General features: G+C 41.9%; 2 long non-coding RNA genes across 3 annotated transcripts in view; one reads left to right on the top strand and one right to left on the bottom strand.

Annotated features, from left to right (window-relative positions):
* LOC127537749 (uncharacterized) overlaps positions 1 to 16,355 on the bottom strand; it is a 55,235-nt gene extending 38,880 nt beyond the window's left edge. The window contains exons 1-2 of the long non-coding RNA XR_007947571.1: positions 16,235 to 16,355; positions 13,423 to 13,579 (exon numbers count right to left, since the gene is read on the bottom strand). This is a non-coding gene — a long non-coding RNA (uncharacterized LOC127537749). The remainder of the gene's footprint in view (positions 1 to 13,422; positions 13,580 to 16,234) is intronic.
* Positions 7,762 to 16,262, top strand: LOC127537747 (uncharacterized). 2 transcript variants are annotated; one of them, XR_007947569.1, is made up of 3 exons: positions 7,762 to 8,312; positions 13,105 to 13,279; positions 15,935 to 16,262. It is a non-coding gene; the product is annotated as an uncharacterized LOC127537747 (long non-coding RNA). The 2 variants fall into 2 exon arrangements; XR_007947568.1 differs by lacking the exon at positions 7,762 to 8,312 and adding an exon at positions 10,508 to 10,770.
* Positions 16,356 to 20,057: the final 3,702 nt, after the last annotated feature.

A 20,057-nucleotide genomic window follows, 5' to 3' on the forward strand; every position in this document is an offset into this window, starting at 1 on the left:
GCACACAGGCTTCTGTCCTGACGCCAGCTCCGACCACGGCTGAAGTGAAGCCGTGTCACCGTGGAGCTTCGGCTGATTCTGCCATCAGACACTGAAAGGACGCTGCTAATTCGGTAAATTAATGTTTATTTTCTTATCAGTGTGGCAGAATAAGCCGAAGCTCAACGGTGACATGGCTTCACTTCAGCCGTGCTGGGAGCTGGTGTCAGGCAGGACTCCTGTGTTCAGAATCCCCGCCCAGAGCAAACTGATTTGCATTTTTCCTTTTCTTGGTAGGCTGAGGAAATATAAAGGGAAATAAATAAATAAATAAATAAATGTGGAAATATAAAGAGAAATAAATAATTAAATAAATAAATGTGGAAATATAAAGAGAAATAAATAAATAAATAAATAAAAGGAAAAAACAGAAAAGGTAAAAGCAAAGACAAAATTTTCCTTTTTATTTATTTATTTATTTCTCTTTATATTTCCACAATTATTTATTTATTTATTTATTTCTCTTTATATTTCCACATTTATTTATTTATTTATTTATTTCTCTTTATATTTCCACATTTATTTATTTATTTAATTATTTATTTCTCTTTATATTTCCATATTTATTTATTTAATTATTTATTTCTCTTTATATTTCCACATTTATTTATTTAATTATTTATTTATTTATATTTTGATTTGACACTCCTATTACTCCATACTAGAGATGGGCTCGGATTGTCTTTGATTGGTTGCAATAAAATCATCTATTGCCGCCGAGATGAGCTTAATAAAATTATCATCAGATAAAAGTAAACTGTTAAGCCTCCACAAAGATGAGTAACGGTGTCTTGGGTAGATCTGCATGTCCAATTAAGAGAAGCGTGGTCGGAGATAACGATGGGATGATATTTGACAGATGTTACTTTGGGTATTAATCTAGAATCAATAAAAAAATAATCATTTCTACTAAACAAATTGTGTACATGTGAATAGAAGGAATATTCTCTAGCCTGGGGGTTAAAAAATCTCCAGGAATCTACACAACCATTTTTTGACATAAAATCAGAGAGAGCTTTAGCCATCAATGACGTAATCAGAGTGTGAGGGTCAGAGCGATCTAAGCAGGGTGAAACAGCTAAATTTGCATCCCCTTCAAATATGAGAAAGGCATCATTCAATAAAGGAAGTTGTTCAAACAACTTATTCAAAAACTGAGGACTGTCAAAATTAGGAGCATATATATTTACCAGCAAGACTGGAACTTGATGCAAAGAACCCAAAACTATTAAATAGCTACCCTCCTTATCAGCTATTACTTTGGAAAATGAACACCGAACTGACTTACGGACCAGTATGGCGACCCCTCTGGATTTCGAATTAAAATTGGAATGAAACACTTCAGCAACCCAGGGAACTTTCAATCTGATTTGGTCCTTGTTACGAATGTGTGTCTCTTGTAAAAACACCAGGTCAGCCTTGAGACGTCTCAGATGAGTAAATACCCTTGTTCTCTTAACAGGGCTTCCCAGTCCCTTGATGTTCCAGCTGACAAACCTCACAGGAGAACTGGTGTTTAGGTTGAGAGAATTAACAACCATTAGTGGGTAGAGAGTAATTTAAATTGAGATGCCCTTCACTCACATGGAGAAAAGAAGAAGAAGAGAGAGAGAGAAATAAAGAAAGGAAAAAGAGAGAGTGCAAAAGACAAGTAAAAACAGGAGAGAAAGACAAAAAAGTATATGAACAGAATGAACAACGTAGTTCCAAACTGGACCCGCCCCAGACCTACCCCCCACCCCACCCCCCCCACCCCCCGGTGCACTTACCAAGACTCTGTGGTGAAGCCACAGAGTACCCAGTGCAGACTCCACAAGGAGTCAGAACTTTTGTCTGACTTTCAGCGCACAAAGCAACAGCTACCACTGTCTAAACTCCTGCAAATCACCACCTTGAATAACAAGACCAACGCATTAAGGCACACAAAAGATTTCAACACTACTTCAATAGCGTATATCGTGGTGTGGGGAGCACACTTATGTATACCCATACATGTGCATATATATATATACATACACATACATATATATATATATATATATATATACATACATACACATATACACACACACGTAAACACAATACCTGTAAGAAAAACAACATACTTCAGGGAGAATTATAACCTCAGGTATTAACATGTCAACTTAACACCTTGTTGTAGCAACATTTATCAAATTCAATTATCAATTCCCTTTGAAAAAAGTTTAAAAAGAGAAGAAATTGACCATAATGATTGAAAATTATACTTCTAACAATATGCATTTAGCTCCATTCACTCGTTCAAAAATGTTAACCAAACACTTGACCATAGTATAGATGTGAGACATAATGAACAGTAATCTAAAGAATGAATGTCCCAATCTGAACTAGAATAGATAGCAACAGTCAATGGACATGACAGAATCACAAATGAAGTGATATAGCAAGTGTCCATTAGTTAACATTCATAGTGAAATAAAGACCTGATGACAGTAAAACCCTTTAAATTGGCTATTCTACTTGCCCAGTGTCTTAATAAAGGCTTCTCCATCTGCTGGCGTCTTGAACTCCCTCTGGACATCGTTGTAGGACACCTTCAGACAAGCAGGATACACGAGTCCAAAACGCAGTCCTGGTTTGTTCATCTCACGTAGCTGACGTCTGACATCCTTGAAGGCTGCTCTGGCGCGTGCCGTCTTGACAGTGAAGTCAGGGAAGACAGAGATGGTCATGTCTTTAATCTTGATCCATTGCTGCGCCTTGGCGCGGTTCAGAATGTCTACACAGTCCTTGTGGTAGTGCAGGTGGACCACTATAGGACGGGGGGCATTCATTTTGTTTCAGCTTTGGTCTCAATGTGCGGTGCCAGCGATCAAGAAGAGGTTCTTTTTCAAGCTTGAAAGCTTCTTTAAGCAACGAAGCAACAGCTTCAGAAGAAGAGGCGACTGGTGTGTCCTCCGGTACACCTATAATTCGTATATTATTGCGTCTGGACCAGGCTTCAAGCTCTTCACATCTGTTCTCTATTTTTATCAGATCAGTAGATAATTGTTCTACCTTAGCCTGGAGAGATGTCACATCATCAGAGCAAGTTGTCAGCGCGGTTTCCATCTCCTCCATCGTATGCTTCAGAGCGTTCATATCAGACTGGGCGCTAGCAATGCTACTTGTTAGCTCCGTTTTCAGTGCGTGAAGCTCTGACTTCATAAAAGTTAAGTTCTCACCCAAGGCAGCCTGTAGCTCTGTTTTGAAGATGGCCGACATTTCTTGACGTAGCGATGTTATTAATTCAGCCTTGAATTCATCGCAGGTTGTCATGTCTGTTAGCATACCAGCGTCTGACGACGGTGATAAGGGTGAGTCACTCCTACAGGGCGAAGGTGCAGCTTGTCCTTCAGGCCGGGCGAGACTGTCGCTGGTTTTCGCTGTTTCTGAGTTTTCCCCATTTTGGACAGCCGAAACCTAAACCTGGGTCTTTCAGATCACAAGGTAGTGCCGCGTTGATTTAAAAGGTGCATTTATTTCAGCCTTAGGGGGTGATGTTGCAGGAGCCACGAGAGCCTCGTCCTACTCCATTGCTCGTCAAACCGGAAGTCCAAACATTAATATTTTAACACATGAATTATATTTTGTGCTTATGTTTTTAACTTTTATAATTTTTCTAACTTATATACTATGTATATGGTCATACTGATGACTGTTAGTGCTGGTGTTCTGTCGGGTTTGTGGGTTGTCTGCATGTTTACATGCTGCTGCTACAGGTAATTTCCTGTAAAGGATTAATAAAGTATTAAAGTAAAGCAAGTATTAAAGGAGATAAAGGAGAGAAAGGAGAGAAAGCAGACTACAAAAAAAAACAGACAGGACATGAGAGAACAACAATTTGGAGGTCAGTGAGGTCAATAAATACAGATCAGAAACGTGTAGTTGCACATTCAGAGATACCTGCAGAGAGGGCAAAACAAAAACTACTGGAGAAAGAAGGCACAAAGTTGTTGACATGCAATAGTGATACATAAATGTATGGAAAGTGGAGATGAGAGGTGCTCAGTGCATCATGGGATGTCCTCCAGCAGTCCATACCTATAGTAGCATAGCTAACCATAACCATGAGGGTCACCTGAGTCAGCCCTAACTTATGCTTTGTCAAGCAGGGAAGCTTTAGGTCTAATCTTAAGTAGAGAGAATGTCTGCCTCATGAATCCAAACTGGGAGCTGTTTCCACAGCAGAGACTGTTAGTTGTAGGGTCTGCCTCCCATTCTGCTTTTGGAAACTGTAGGAATCACAACAAAGCCAGCAGGCTGACCAAAGTACTCTGTTGGGATAATATGTTACAATAAGGTCTTCAAGGTATTGAGGGCTTGGTCATTAACAGCTTTATATCAAGAAGAAGGAGAATTCATCATCTGAGCTGCAATTTTTCTTCACTACTGCCTGCTTCTTAAATGTTTTTGCAGAATCCTACAATATTACACTGACTGTATTTGGACTATTCCTCAAAACAGAACAAAAGGTGCCAGTAAGCATAGTTTCTCTGCGTTTCCACCTAAGGGAGCTGAATACAAATATGTTTGAAGAAAAACACAAAGCTCCAGTCTGTGATATAAATGTCTTTGTGTTGGAAAACCTCACAGGAGGATCAAATGCTTGAAACACTGATTAACAGACTAATCAGTGACATCACTGTGTCTGGGGGATGTTGAGCTCTGTCAGCCCACCATACCAGGAGACACACAGGGGACTCTGGGAATAGACACGAGTTCAGAGCTGCTGTTCTCTACGCCAACGTATACAAATAAACAGCAGTATTTAAAAACAAACAAAAAAATGGTAAAAATGACCAAAAATGAATCAGCAATCATATGGGTGAGTATTAAATGAACTTTTATGAAGGTCATAAACATTAACTGAGGACACCTGATGTATATAGTGTTTTTTCAGGCCATCCACAAAGTACAGACATGTGGCCTCAGACTCGATCTTCTGAAAGTGGAGGAGAGGAAACACATATCGTAAAAGAGGAAATAATTTCCCTTTCTACCTAAGTCAAATAAAATGCCATTCAAACGTAATGCAATAAGAAGAGAAGTCTTGTGAAAGATCCTATTTTACTTTTTTCCATTCACTAATTGATATAAGTTTTAACTGCATTAATTTTAGGAAAACCATTGTACTAGAATTCAGTACCCCACAGAAAATGAAAAATTTCATGTTTTCCCCCAGATCCTGTAATCACTACTGCAGAGCCTTTACAGCACATTTCCACTGAAAACAGCCTCATGCAGCTGCCCACATGTGAAAGAAATGCCAAGTTCATCCTAAAAGGAAAACCACAGATGAGCCCATCATGATAAATGCAGCCCATTTCATATTTGGCTGAGGTGTGATTGGTAGTTAAATAATGATTAGAACAACAAAGGCCAGCATGCTAATGACTTCAGAGAACCATGTGATGTAAACTGGTGTGTTTTTACACTTTACAAAGGAAAAATCCTCAACACTTGTATTTCAATAATAAACTTACATTTGTTTGGTGTCTGCACGACATCATAGATTACTACATTCCAATGCCCGTCTGCACACAACATTACTCAAAAACGGATTTGGATGAAATTTTCAGGGAAGGTCAGAAATGACACAAGGAACAAGGGATTAGATTTTGGCAGTGATGTGGCTTTGTTAAAGATTTCTTTATTTTGCAAGATAGTGTTCACAGTGCCGCTGTGTCAGCTGCCTGCTGACAATCACATAATTGTGTTCCTACTACAAATTACCTTCTTTGCAGCACTGAACTCTCAAGTGTGAAGCCTTCTTTGGAATCAGAGGTTGATGCTTCCTTGTGTACTTATGCTATCATGTCTGTTCACTGAGGTCTCATCAACAGATTCAAGTACACGTGTTACTTTAGTGTTCAAACACTAATCCTGTTGAATAGTCTTTATGACTGACACTCCTTCCATTTGTGTCCCATCAATGACCTCTTTCAAAGTCTTACATCTTTCCCTCCTGCCATCTTGATAGCATCAACTGGGCAGACTCTGCACTTTTAATATATGCCACAGAAACAAATCATTGTGAGAAACTGCCATCATTGCACAGTTGTTTGACTGAAACAAAAGGGAAATAGGCCAATAGTAATACCACAGAACTCCAAGAGCAAACCATAACATGCTACGGCGGGTACAGAGGCTCAAATGAAGGTAAATGAGAAGGCAAACAAGTGAACGATTTAACAGTATTTATTTTCCAGAACACAGAAATACAAGTTACCAGAACTAAGAAACCGGAAACAGAACTACAAAGATGCGCTAGAAGCGACTAGATTCCCTCTAGAGGGGAGGCAGACAATTTACAAAAGCGAGATATCAGAAAAACAACAAAAGCTAAACCAGGTATGGTAATACCAAGGCAGGAAATCGAATTAACTAGAGCTACGGAAAACAAGAATATCCTAGACTGCAATAACCCTGAACAAGAAACCCTAAACTCAAATTATTCTTATCAAGACAACAACAGAATTAAAATCTTAGACAGATTTACTCTAATATCTGGTGATGCTAGGGCTAGAAACTTAGGTGACAGAAGCGGTGGCGAGACAGATAGGGAACCAGCTCCAACTAGTCTTTAAGGGGGGCCACTGATGGTTTGTTTGGCATCCAAGGTGAGTAGACTGAAGGAACGGATCTCCAGCCAAACAGAATGGCATTGTGGGTGGTGTGGTAGGTGCTCCAATGACATGGCTGGCAGCAGGTGTCTTCCTCTGCACACAAAATCATTAGAGTTCCCAAAGGTAATGATGGCAAAATCGGAACAGTGTTTTGGTACGTACCGAAACCTCGGTGGAACTTGTGATTCGAAACGCTGTTCCGAGGTCTGTATCAGAAGGATGATGTCACGTGACTGTTCCATGTCGCGTTTCATGGAACGCCAACTGGTTTGAAACATCACGGTTGTTTTTGTTTCACTAAAACGGAAGTGAATACGCGATGATCAAAGTGAACACGCGATGATCCTGTTATCCTTTTCCTAAAATTGAATAGTAAATAAAATACTACCATTACACAATATGAAAATGCCTATTATATGCAAAACATATCCAAGTTGCATATATACTTTATATATAAAATAATCATTTCTTGTGCCCTCGCGTGATTGGCTGTAAAACATTTAAAAGCAGTTGCAATCTGCAATTTTTTTTGCGAAGTCTTGCCTCTATTAGTGTCTTGTACAGAGCGTTGTTTTTGGATTGAGAACTTAAAATGGATGGTGGTGGAAACTGTCCCAGGTCAGCTGTCTGGGAACACTTCGACCTTCCTGAAGCAAAAAAAGTGAAATGTTTGCATTGCATGCAACAGCTTGCATTTTGTAGTAATACCACAACTATGTGGCGACACCTGCGAACAAAACATCCGGACGTCTGCACGTCAAGCGCTACGTAACCAAGTGCTGAATCAAACCGAGGCCAGCATGGTGTTTGTGGTAATGTATTCATGTCATTTTTATACACCTATACATTTATTGGTAGAGAGTGGAGTGAGAAGCTGTATTGATGCTACAGTGGGGGAATTATACTGTCATGACAGCTCCAGTGTGCAGATAATGTGCCAGAAACAGAGGACCACACAAAGAGATCTCCATAAACACCTGAAACAATAGCACAAATAACACATAGTGCAAAGAAGTTGAAATACAAAATGGACAGCAATACAATAATAATTAAAGCTGCAAGTAGCGATGGACGGGTCCTCGCATCCACGCTGGTCGGCGAATCCATGCACGTCCACCAGGTGGCACTGTGACTGAGAGTGTGTGCCGGCCTCTGAATCACATCTGGACCAGAGTTTAATCACAAGCAAAATTTCAGCCAGATTGGAGCATGTTCAGACTAGTTATACAGCATTTCCTGCCCATCCACCACCAGGTGGCGCTGTAACTCAGAGTGTATTTCAAACAGTGGATGTGATGAGGGTTGGACTCTGATCAGTCATGAAAAGTTTCAGGCTGATTTGACCATGTAGAGGCCAGTTGTACAGCATTTACTGTCCATCCAACAGGTGGCACTGCGACTGAGAGTGTCTGTTGGCCTGTAGATGTGATCAGGATTGAATTGTGATCACACATGGAAAGTTTGAGGCAGATTGGAGCATGCAGAGGAGAGTTATACAGCAGTTGATGTTTCTTGGCGAAGCATCAAAACTCTAATGGTCGCCATGGCCACGCCATTTGGATTCTGGTTAAACTTTTGATAACTTTTCATCACCAAGTCCTGCTGTGTGGACTGACAAAATTTCAGGTCTCCTGGAATTATCCCCTTGGAGGTATTAACTCTCAAAAATGAGAAAAATCATCAAAAATCTCACAATCAATCCAAGATGGCCGACTTCCTGTTGGGTTTAGGACATGGCTCCAAGAGGCTTTTTTGTGCGTCCTGATGTGCTCTATAAGCCTCCCAAATTTCATGGATGTAGGTGAAACGTGCTGGGGGGGCTGTTTGTTAAAAATACTGTAGGGGGTGCTATAGCATGTGCAGTGCCGAGATGCATACGGTGTCGTTCCTTGGGTCGATGGTGATGTGTGTGGTAATTTTAGTGAGCATTGGAGTATTTCTAACCTGTCAAACAGCACTTTGTTTTGCATGGCGATATTTGGTTGCTACGGCAACAGCGTTCCATGAAATGTCATACCCTTGACAGTGTGGGATTGTCAAGAGGTGAAGACTCGACTGACCAATTTCCAGCATGATATCACCAAGTTTGGGGCCATTGTACCTGAAAATATAAGGCTTTAAACTTACTATTACCAACAGGTGGCACTATGACTTTTTCAGAATTTATGAGTGTGGATGTGTTCAGACTGGACCTGGTGTCCATCATGTGAAGTTTGGGCCAGATAGGATCTTGTTCAGCTGAGATATGAATCGTTAAATTTTCATGGCGAAACATCGAAATTGGTTTGGCCGCCACAGACACGCCCTTTGATGACAAGTCACCATTTTCACTGGGATGCATCATCAATGTGTTCAGCCTGTTGTCACCGCATTTGAAGTGAATATGATCAACCGGGTAACAATAGGGCATGAAAGTGTAAAAGATGTCTATTTCCTGAAACCACAAGGTGGCGCTATGACTGTCAATGAATATCCCTATGTGGATGACATCAGGACAGGACTGTCATCATACATGTAAAGTTTCAGGCAGATTGGAGCATGTTGAGAAGAATTAGACACCACTTCCTGTTTCATGGCGAAGGATCAGTTGTTTGAGGCTCTGCCATGGCCACACCTTTTGGCTTCTGGTTGAGTTTTTGATAACTTTTCATCAGAAAGGTCTGGTGCATGTACTGGCCAAATTTCAGTTCTCTCAGACTTATCCACTAGGAGCTATATAAATTTTGACAAATGTACAGCAAATTCAAGATGGCCGACTTCCTGTTGGGTTTAGGGTGTGGCTGTGATTGACTTTTTGGTGTGTCCTGATGTGGTGCATATGCCCACCAAATATTGTAGCTGTAAATGAAACATTGTGGAAGTTGGTCTAATGACCACTTTTTCAATTTTGTAGGTGGCGCTATAGAGCCATTTTTCCACACACATGTGCAACTCCCATAAAATATCAAATTTTTCCCAAGTCCTGATGTGCACGCCAAATTTCACGCGTTTTGGTTTATGATAAGGCCCCCAAAAAGGCAATTCATTTGCCGGGAGAAATTAATTTTGACAAATGTAGAGCAAATTGAAGATGGCCGACGTCCTGTTGGGTTTAGGGCGTGGCTGTAATTGACTTTTTGGTGTGTCCTGATGTTCTGCATATGCCCACCAAATATTGCAGCTGTACATGAAACATTGTGGCAGATGGCCTAATGACTACTTTTTCAAGTTTGCAGGTGGCGCTATAGAGCCATTTTGCCACGCACATGCGCAACTCCCATAAAATATCAAATTTTCGCCAGTCCTGATGTGCACGCCAAATTTCACGCGTTTTGGAGTATGATAAGGCCGCCAAAAAGCCAATTTACTTTACGGGAGAAAAAAAAAAAAAAAAAAAAATAATAATAATAATAATAATAAACCCTAGGGTTTCAATAGGGTCCTTGGCACCGCTGGTGCCTTGGACAGTCGGTGCCCTGGCACCGCCTGTCCTTCGCACCCTCGGTGCTCGGACCCTAATAATAATAATTAAAGCTGCAAGCAGCGATGGACGGGTCCTCGCATCCACGCTGGTCGGCGAATCCATGCACGTTCACCAGGTGGCACTGTGACTGAGAGTGTGTGTCGGCCTCTGAATCACATCTGGACCAGAGTTTAATCACACGTAAAATTTCAGCCAGATTGGAGCATGTTCAGACTAGTTATATAGCATTTCCTGCCCATCCACCACCAGGTGGCGCTGCAACTCAGAGTGTATTTCAAACAGTGGATGTGATGAGGGCTGGACTCTGATCACTCATGAAAAGTTTCAGGCTGATTTGACAATGTAGAGTCCAGTTACACAGCATTTATTGTCCCTCCAAAAGGTGGCGCTGCAACTGAGAGTGTCTGTTGGCCTGTAGATGTGATCAGGATTGGATTGTGATCACACATGGAAAGTTTGAGGCAGATTGGAGCATGCAGAGGAGAGTTATACAGCAGTTGATGTTTCTCGGTGAAGCATCAAAACTCTAATGGTCGCCATGGCCACACCATTTGGCTTCTGGTTAAACTTTTGATAACTTTTCATCACCAAGTCCTGCTGTGTGGACTGACAAAATTTCAGGTCTCCTGGAATTATCCCCTCGGAGGTATTAACTCTCAAAAAGAGAAAAATCATCAAAAATCTCACAATTAATCCAAGATGGCCGACTTCCTGTTGGGTTTAGGACATGGCTCCAAGAGGCTTTTTTGTGCGTCCTGATGTGCTCTATAAGCCTCCCAAATTTCATGGATGTAGGTGAAACGTGCTGGGGGGGCTGTTTGTTAAAAATACTGTAGGGGGCGCTATAGCATGTGCAGTGCCGAGATGCATACGGTGTCGTTCCTTGGGTCGATGGTGATGTGTGTGGTAATTTTAGTGAGCATTGGAGTATTTCTAACCTGTCAAACAGCACTTTGTTTTGCATGGCGATATTTGGTTGCTACGGCAACAGCGTTCCATGAAATGTCACCCCCTTCACAGTGTGGGATTGTCAAGAGTTGAAGACTCGACTGACCAATTTCCAGCATGATATCACCAAGTTTGGGGCCATTGTACCTGACAATATAAGGCCTTAAACTTACTATTACCAACAGGTGGCGCTATGACTTTTTCAGAATTTATGAGTGTGGATGTGTTCAGACTGGACCTGGTGTCCATCATGTGAAGTTTGGGGCAGATAGGATCTTGTTCAGCTGAGATATGAATCGTTAAATTTTCATGGCGAAACATCGAAATTGGTTTGGCCGCCACAGACACGCCCTTTGATGACAAGTCACCATTTTCACTGGGATGCATCATCAATGTGTTTAGGCTGTTGTCACTGCATTTGAAGTGAATATGATCAACCGGGTAACAATAGGGCATGAAAGTGTAAAAGATGTCTATTTCCTGAAACCACAAGGTGGCGCTATGACTGTCAATGAATATCCCTATGTGGATGACATCAGGACAGGACTGTCATCATACATGTAAAGTTTCAGGCAGATTGGAGCATGTTGAGAAGAATTAGACACCACTTCCTGTTTCATGGCGAAGGATCAGTTGTTTGAGGCTCTGCCATGGCCACACCTTTTGGCTTCTGGTTGAGTTTTTGATAACTTTTCATCAGAAAGGTCTGGTGCATGTACTGGCCAAATTTCAGTTCTCTCAGACTTATCCACTAGGAGCTATAAATTTTGACAAATGTACAGCAAATTCAAGATGGCCGACTTCCTGTTGGGTTTAGGGTGTGGCTGTGATTGACTTTTTGGTGTGTCCTGATGTGGTGCATATGCCCACCAAATATTGTAGCTGTAAATAAAACATTGTGGAAGTTGGCCTAATGACCACTTTTTCAATTTTGCAGGTGGCGCTATAGAGCCATTTTTCCACACACATGCGCAACTGCCATAAAATATCAAATTTTTGGCCAGTCCTGATGTGCACGCCAAATTTCACGCGTTTTGGTTCATGATAAGGCCCCCAAAAAGGCAATTCATTTGCCGGGAGAAATTAATTTTGACAAATTTACAGCAAATTGAAGATGGCCGACTTCCTGTTTGGTTTAGGGCGTGGCTGTCATTGACTTTTTGGTGTGTCCTGATGTGGTACATATGCCCACCAAATATTGTAGCTGTAAATGAAACATTGTGGAAGTTAGCCTAATGACCACTTTTCAATTTTGCAGGTGGCGCTATAGAGCCATTTTGCCACACACATGGGCAACTCCCATAAAATATCAAATTTTTCGCCAGTCCTGATGTGCATGCCAAATTTCACGCGTTTTGGAGTATGATAAGGCCGCCAAAAAGCCAATTTACTTTACGGGAGAAAAAAAAAAAAAAATAATAATAATAATAATTAAAGCTGCAAGCAGCGATGGACGGGTCCTCGCATCCACGCTGGTCGGTGAATCCACGCACGTCCACCAGGTGGCGCTGTGACTGAGAGTGTATGTCGGCCTCTGAATCGCATCTGGACCAGAGTCCAATCATACATGTAAAATTTCAGCCAGACTGTAGCATGTTCAGAGCAGTTATAGAGCATTTCCTGTCTATCCACCAGGTGGCGCTGTAACTCAGAGTGTATTTTACACAGTGGATGTGATGAGGGTTGGACTCTGATCACTCATGAAAAGTTTCAGGCTGATTTGATCATGTAGAGGCCAGTTATACAGCATTTACTGTCCCTCCAACAGGTGGCGCTGCAACTGAGAGTGTCTGTTGGCCTGTAGATGTGATCAGGATTGGATTGTGATCACACATGGAAAGTTTGAGGCAGATTGGAGCATGCAGAGGAGAGTTATACAGCAGTTGATGTTTCATGGCGAAGCATCAAAACTCTGATGGTCGCCATGGCCACGCCATTTGGCTTCTGGTTAAACTTTTGATAACTTTTTATCACCAAGTCCTGCTGTGTGGACTGACAAAATTTCAGGTCTCCTGGAATTATCCCCGAGGAGGTATTAACTCTCAAAAATGAGAAAAATCATCAAAAATCTCACAATTAATCCAAGATGGCCGACTTCCTGTTGGGTTTAGGACATGGCTCCAAGAGGCTTTTTTGTGCGTCCTGATGTGCTCTATAAGCCTCCCAAATTTCATGGATGTAGGTGAAACGTGCTGGGGGGGCTGTTTGTTAAAAATACTGTAGGGGGCGCTATAGCATGTGCAGTGCCGAGATGCATACGGTGTCGTTCCTTGGGTCAATGGTGATGTGTGTGGTAATTTTTGTGAGCATTGGAGTATTCCTAACCTGTCAGAAAGGGCTTTGTTTTTCATGGCGATATTTGGTTGCTACGGCAACAGCGTTGCATGAAATGTCACACCCTTCACAGTGTGTGATTGTCAAGAGGTGAAGACTCGACTGACCAATTTCCAGCATGATATCACCAAGTTTGGGGCCATTGTACCTGAAAATATAAGGCCTTAAACTTACTATTACCAACAGGTGGCGCTATGACTTTTTCAAAATTTATGAGTGTGGATGTGTTCAGACTGGACCTGGTATCCAGCATGTGAAGTCTGAGGCAGATAGGATGTTGTTCAGCTGAGATATGAATCGTTAAATTTTCATGGCGAAACATCGAAATTGGTTTGGCCGCCACAGACACGCCCTTTGATGACAAGTCACCATTTTCACTGGGATGCATCATCAATGTGTTTAGCCTGTTGTCACTGCATTTGAAGTGAATATGATCAACCGGGTAACAATAGGGCATGAAAGTGTAAAAGATGTCTATTTCCTGAAACCACAAGGTGGCGCTATGACTGTCAATGAATATCCCTATGTGGATGACATCAGGACAGGACTGTCATCATACATGTAAAGTTTCAGGCAGATTGGAGCATGTTGAGAAGAATTAGACACCAATTCCTGTTTCATGGCGAAGGATCAGTTGTTTGAGGCTCCGCCATGGCCACACCTTTTGGCTTCTGGTTGAGTTTTTGATAACTTTTCATCAGAAAGGTCTGGTGCATGTGCTGGCCAAATTTCAGTTCTCTCAGACATATCCACTAGGAGCTATAAATTTTGACAAATGTACAGCAAATTCAAGATGGCCGACTTCCTGTTGGGTTTAGGGTGTGGCTGTGATTGACTTTTTGGTGTGTCCCGATGTGGTGCATATGCCCACCAAATATTGTAGCTGTAAATAAAACATTGTGGAAGTTGGCCTAATGACCACTTTTTCAATTTTGCAGGTGGCGCTATAGAGCCATTTTTTCACACATATGCGCAACTCCCATAAAATATCAAATTTTTCGACAGTCCTGATGTGCACGCCAAATTTCACGCGTTTTGGTTCATGATAAGGCCCCCAAAAAGGCAATTCATTTGCCGGGAGAAATTAATTTTGACAAATTTACAGCAAATTGAAGATGGCCGACTTCCTGTTGGGTTTAGGGTGTGGCTGTGATTGACTTTTTGGTGTGTCCTGATGTGGTGCATATGCCCACCAAATATTGTAGCTGTAAATGAAACATTGTGGAAGTTAGCCTAATGACCACTTTTTAATTTTGCAGGTGGCGCTATAGAGCCATTTTGCCACACACATGCGCAACTCCCATAAAATATCAAATTTTTCGCCAGTCCTGATGTGCACGCCAAATTTCACGCGTTTTGGAATATGATAAGGCCGCCAAAAAGGCAATTCATTTCCCGAGGAGCGATTAAGTTTGAAAAATTTACAGCAAATTGAAGATGGCCGACTTCCTGTTGGGTTTAGGGCATGGCTGTAATTGACTTTTTGGTGTGTCCTGATGTTGTGCATATGCCCACCAAATATTGTAGCTGTACATGAAACATTGTGGCAGTTGGCCTAATGACTACTTTTTCAACTTTGCAGGTGGCGCTATAGAGCCATTTTGCCACGCACATGCGCAACTCCCATAAAATATCAAATTTTTCGCCAGTCCTGATGTGCATGCCAAATTTCACGCGTTTTGGAGTATGATAAGGCCGCCAAAAAGCCAATTTACTTTACGGGAGAAAAAAAAAAAAAATAATAATAATAATTAAAGCTGCAAGCAGCGATGGACGGGTCCTCGCATCCACGCTGGTCGGCGAATCCATGCACGTCCACCAGGTGGCGCTGTGACTGAGAGTGTGTGCCGGCCTCTGAATCACATCTGGACCAGAGTTTAATCACACGTAAAATTTCAGCCAGATTGGAGCATGTTCAGACTTGTTATACAGCATTTCCTGCCCATCCACCACCAGGTGGCGCTGTAACTCAGAGTGAATTTCAAACAGTGGATGTGATGAGGGTTGGACTCTGATCACTCATGAAAAGTTTCAGGCTGATTTGATCATGTAGAGGCCAGTTATACAGCATTTACTGTCCCTCCAACAGGTGGCGCTGCGACTGAGAGTGTCTGTTGGCCTGTAGATGTGATCAGGATTGGATTGTGATCACACATGGAAAGTTTGAGGCAGATTGGAGCATGCAGAGGAGAGTTATACAGCAGTTGATGTTTCATGGCGAAGCATCAAAACGCTGATGGTCGCCATGGCCACGCCATTTGGCTTCTGGTTAAACTTTTGATAACTTTTCATCACCAAGTCCTGCTGTGTGGACTGACAAAATTTCAGGTCTCCTGGAATTATCCCCGAGGAGGTATTAACTCTCAAAAATGAGAAAAATCATCAAAAATCTCACAATTAATCCAAGATGGCCGACTTCCTGTTGGGTTTAGGACATGACTCCAAGAGGCTTTTTTGTGCGTCCTGATGTGCTCTATAAGCCTCCCAAATTTCATGGATGTAGGTGAAATGTGCTGGGGGGGCTGTTTGTTAAAAATACTGTAGGGGGCGCTATAGCATGTGCAGTGCCGAGATGCATACGGTGTCGTTCCTTGGGTCGATGGTGATGTGTGTGGTAATTTTAGTGAGCATTGGAGTATTTCTAACCTGTCAAAGAGCACTTTGTTTTGCATGGCGATATTTGGTTGCTACGGCAACAGCGTTGCATGAAATGTCACACCCTTGACAATGTGGGATTGTCAAGAGGTGAAGACTCGACTGACCAATTTCCAGCATGATATCACCACGTTTGGGGCCATTGTACCTGAAAATATAAGGCCTTAAACTTACTATTACCAACAGGTGGCGCTATGACTTTTTCAGAATTTATGAGTGTGGATGTGTTCAGACTGGACCTGGTGTCCATCATGTGAAGTTTGGGGCAGATAGGATCTTGTTCAGCTGAGATATGAATCGTTAAATTTTCATGGCGAAACATCGAAATTGGTTTGGCCGCCACAGACACGCCCTTTGATGACAAGTCACCATTTTCACTGGGATGCATCATCAATGTGTTTAGGCTGTTGTCACTGCATTTGAAGTGAATATGATCAACCGGGTAACAATAGGGCATGAAAGTGTAAAAGATGTCTATTTCCTGAAACCACAAGGTGGCGCTATGACTGTCAATGAATATCCCTATGTGGATGACATCAGGACAGGACTGTCATCATACATGTAAAGTTTCAGGCAGATTGGAGCATGTTGAGAAGAATTAGACACCACTTCCTGTTTCATGGCGAAGGATCAGTTGTTTGAGGCTCTGCCATGGCCACACCTTTTGGCTTCTGGTTGAGTTTTTGATAACTTTTCATCAGAAAGGTCTGGTGCATGTACTGGCCAAATTTCAGTTCTCTCAGACTTATCCACTAGGAGCTATAAATTTTGACAAATGTACAGCAAATTCAAGATGGCCGACTTCCTGTTGGGTTTAGGGCGTGGCTGTGATTGACTTTTTGGTGTGTCCTGATGTGGTGCATATGCCCACCAAATATTGTAGCTGTAAATGAAACATTGTGGAAGTTAGCCTAATGACCACTTTTCAATTTTGCAGGTGGCGCTATAGAGCCATTTTGCCACACACATGCGCAACTCCCATAAAATATCAAATTTTTCGCCAGTCCTGATGTGCACGCCAAATTTCACGCGTTTTGGAATATGATAAGGCCCCCAAAAAGGCAATTCATTTCCCGAGGAGCGATTAAGTTTGAAAAATTTACAGCAAATTGAAGATGGCCGACTTCCTGTTGGGTTTAGGGCGTGGCTGTAATTGACTTTTTGGTGTGTCCAGATGTTCTGCATATGCCCACCAAATATTGTAGCTGTACATGAAACATTGTGGCAGTTGGCCTAATGACTACTTTGCAGGTGGCGCTATAGAGCCATGTTGCCACGCACATGCGCAACTCCCATAAAATATCAAATTTTTCGCCAGTCCTGATGTGCATGCCAAATTTCACGCGTTTTGGAGTATGATAAGGCCGCCAAAAAGCCAATTTACTTTACGGGAGAAAAAAAAAAAAATAAATAATAATAATAATTAAAGCTGCGAGCAGCATTGAACGGGTCCTCGCATCCTTGCTGGTCGGCGACCCCAAGCATGTCCACCAGGCAATGCTGCGACAAAGTGTATTTAGGCTCATGGATGTAACCAGGACTGGATTCTGAGCACTCAGGCCAAATTTCAGACAGATTGGAGCATGTACAGACTATTTTTGCAGCACTTTGTGTCCATCCACCAGGTGGCACTATGTCTGTGACTGTATAGTGGTCTATGAAACTCATCAGGACTGGACTCTGATCAAACATGTAAAGTTTGAGGTAGATTACAGCATGTACAGGGGATTTACACAAGACGTCCTGCTTCATGGCGTAACATTAAAGTTCAGTTACCCGCCATGGCCATGCCCTTTGAGTTTTGTGAACAATTTTCGCAAATATGCAACCTGAAGGCGTTTCTTATATATTTTCCCAAATTCAGGTGATTTGGAGTTATTGCCAGTGACAAATGAATTGTTGAAAATGACCAAAAACACCAAAAATCTGACATTTAATTCAAAATGGCTGACTTTCTGTTGTGTTTAGAGAATGACTCCAAGAGACTTTTTTGCTTGCACTGATGTGCTACATATGCATGCCAAATTTCATAGTCACAGGTGAAAGTCTGTGTGGAGGCTATTTTTTAAATTCTTTTAGGGGGCGCTATGGCAGATGCTGTGAATGTATTTTGGCCAATAAATGTGATCAGGACAGGACTGTGTTTAATCATGTGAGGTCTGAGGTAGATTGGAGCATGCAGAGGATAGTTAGGTAGCACTTGATGTTTCATGGCGAACCATCAAAATTCTGGAGGTCGTCATGTCCACACCCTTTGACTCTGGAAGAATCTTTTAATAACTTTTGATCATAACATCGTGTTGTACACCCTGGTAAAATTTGAGGTCTCTAGGAGTTAACCCCGAGGAGGAGTTCGCTCTCAAAAATTAAAAAAATAGAGAAAATTTATCCACATAATTCAAAATGGCGGACTTCCTGTTGAGTTTAGGGGATGGCTCCAAGAGGCTTTTTTGTGCATCGTGATGTGCTCTATATGTCTCCCAAATTTTGTGGATGAAGGTGAAACGTGCTGCCGGGGCTGTTTATTAAACATACTGTAGGGGGCGCAATAGCACATGCCCTGCAGAGATGCATACAGTGTTATTCCTTGAGGGGACAGTAATGTGTGTGTAAATTTTAGTGAGCTGTTGAGCATTCTAAGCCTGTCAAAAAGTACTTTGTTTGTCACAAAAACAACGCGTTGCCACGGCAACAGCATTTCATCAAATATCAAAATCTTCACACTGTGGTATTGTCTGGGGGTGAAGAATCAGCTGACCAATTTTCAGAATGATATGAAAAAGTTTGGAGCAATGGTGTGTGCACATGTAATTTCTAAACTTCTTGTTACCAATAGGTGGCGCTATGACTTTTTCTAAATTTTTCAGTGTGGATGTCCTCAAACTGGTTCTGGTGTCCAGCACATGAAGTTTGGGGCAGATACGATTAGGATTTGCTGAGATATAAACATTTTAGTCGTCATGGCGAGACATCTAAATTCGCCGCGCCGCCACAGACACACCTTTTTATGACACACCACCATTTTCACTGTGAATCATCATCAACATGTTAAGGTTTATTTCACCACATTTGAGGTGAATCTGAGCAAGAGACAAAGAATAATAAATCAAAGTGTAAAAAATGACATAGCCTGTTGACAGCAGGTGGCGCTCTGACTGTGAATGGATTTCATCATATGGATGTGATCAGGGCAGGACTCTAATGATACATGTAAAGTTTCAGGCAGATTGAAATATGTTCAGGGCATTTACACTGCATTTGAAATTTCATGGCGAAGGATCAAAATTCCAGAGGCCGCCACGGACACGCCCTTTGACTTTTGAAAAAGATTTTGATAACTTTTGCTCATTAAGGCCTGCTGTATGTACTGGTCGAATTTGAAGTGAATTGGAGGTTCCCCCTCGGACGAGTTCGCTCTAGAAAAAAACAAAAAATGTTCAAAATCTGGAATTCAACGCAAAATAGCTCACTTCCTGTTGGGTTTGGAATATGGCTGTCACTGACTTTTTTGTTCACCCTGATGTGCTGCATATGTGTACCAAATTTGGTAGCTGTAGGTGAAACATGATGGGCGTGGGAAAGTGTAGGGGGCGCTATGGAGCCATTTTGCCACACACCTCTACAATTCCTTTAAAATATGAAATTTTTCACCAGTCCTGATGTGTGTACAAATTTTCATGAGTTTTTGAGCATGTTTAGGCCCTCAAAAATGCAATTGTTCTGAGAGACAAATAATAATAATAATTAAAGCTGCGAGCAGCGTTGAACGGGTCCTCGCATACTTCCTGGTCGGCGACCCCAAGCATCTCCACCAGGCAAAGCTACGACTGAGAGTGTATTTAGGCCCATGAATGTCACAAAGGCTGGATTCTGAGCACACAGGTCAAATTTCAGGCAGATTTGAGCATGTACAGGCTATTTATGCAGCACTTTGTGTCCATCCACCAGGTGGCGCTATCTCTGTGACTGTA

The sequence above is a fragment of the Acanthochromis polyacanthus genome, chromosome 16 (assembly GCF_021347895.1).
Source record: "Acanthochromis polyacanthus isolate Apoly-LR-REF ecotype Palm Island chromosome 16, KAUST_Apoly_ChrSc, whole genome shotgun sequence".
In the NCBI taxonomy this organism is placed as follows: Eukaryota; Metazoa; Chordata; class Actinopteri; family Pomacentridae; genus Acanthochromis; species Acanthochromis polyacanthus.